Below are 1104 nucleotides of genomic sequence, written 5' to 3'. Positions count from 1 at the left end.
CGGATAAATTTCCAATTCCGGTGATAGAGGAGTTGTTGGATGAATTGTGTGGTGCCACCATTTTCACCAAGTTAGATTTGAAGTCGGGTTATCACCAAATCCGCATGAGTGACGAGGATGTACCTAAAACGGCTTTTCGGACTCCGGAGGGACACTATGAATTCCTAGTTATGCCGTTCGGGCTGACAAATGCACCGGCGACTTTTCAGTCCTTGATGAACGAGGTACTTAAGCTGTTCTTACGCCGATTTGTTTTGGTCTTCTTTGATGATATTTTGATTTACAGTCGCTCGTGGGAGGACCATATGGAGCACTTGGACAGGGTTATGTCGATTTTGCGGGCCAACCAATTGTATGTCAACAGAAAAAAAATGCCTTTTTGCGCAGGAACAATTGGAGTATTTGGGTCATGTGGTTTCCCGGACGGGAGTAGCCGCAGATTCCAGTAAGATACAGGCCATGTTGGATTGGCCGGCCTCACGGACCATTAAGGAGTTGCGGGGGTTCTTGGGTCTCACGGGTTACTACCGAAGGTTTGTGGTTGGGTATGGGCGAATTGCATGGCCGTTGACGCATCAACTTAAGAAGGATGCTTTTGCTTGGAATTCAGAGGCGGAGGAGGCGTTTCAATGCTTAAAAAAGGCTATGACTGAGATTCCGGTTTTGGCTTTGCCAGATTTCTCACAACCTTTTGTGGTGGAATCGGACGCCTCAGGGTTTGGGATATGAACGGTCTTGATGCAACAGCAGCGGCCCATCGCTTATTTTAGCCAAGTTCTCTCGGCGCGTGCTCGCGCCAAATCGGTCTATGAGCGGGAATTAATGGCCATTGTGCTAGCCATTCAGAAATGGCGTCCTTATTTGTTGGGAAGGCGTTTTTTGGTGCGTACCGATAAAAAAAGTTTGAAGTTCTTGTTAGAACAGCGCTTGGTGAGTGTGGAGCATCAGCGGTGGCTGTGCAAATTGCTTGGCTATGATTTTGAGATACAGTACAAACCAGGGCCGGAAAATAGGGTGGCTGACGCCCTTTCAAGACAACAGGCGGGGCTGGTTTTGATGGTCATGACTACTCCAATGGTGCTCGATATTGAGGAGTTGCAGCGG

The sequence above is a fragment of the Morus notabilis genome, unplaced genomic scaffold, assembly GCF_000414095.1.
Source record: "Morus notabilis unplaced genomic scaffold, ASM41409v2 Scaffold342, whole genome shotgun sequence".
In the NCBI taxonomy this organism is placed as follows: domain Eukaryota; kingdom Viridiplantae; phylum Streptophyta; class Magnoliopsida; order Rosales; family Moraceae; genus Morus; species Morus notabilis.
The sequence above is the reverse complement of the archived record's forward strand: the minus strand, read 5'-3'. Positions refer to the sequence as shown.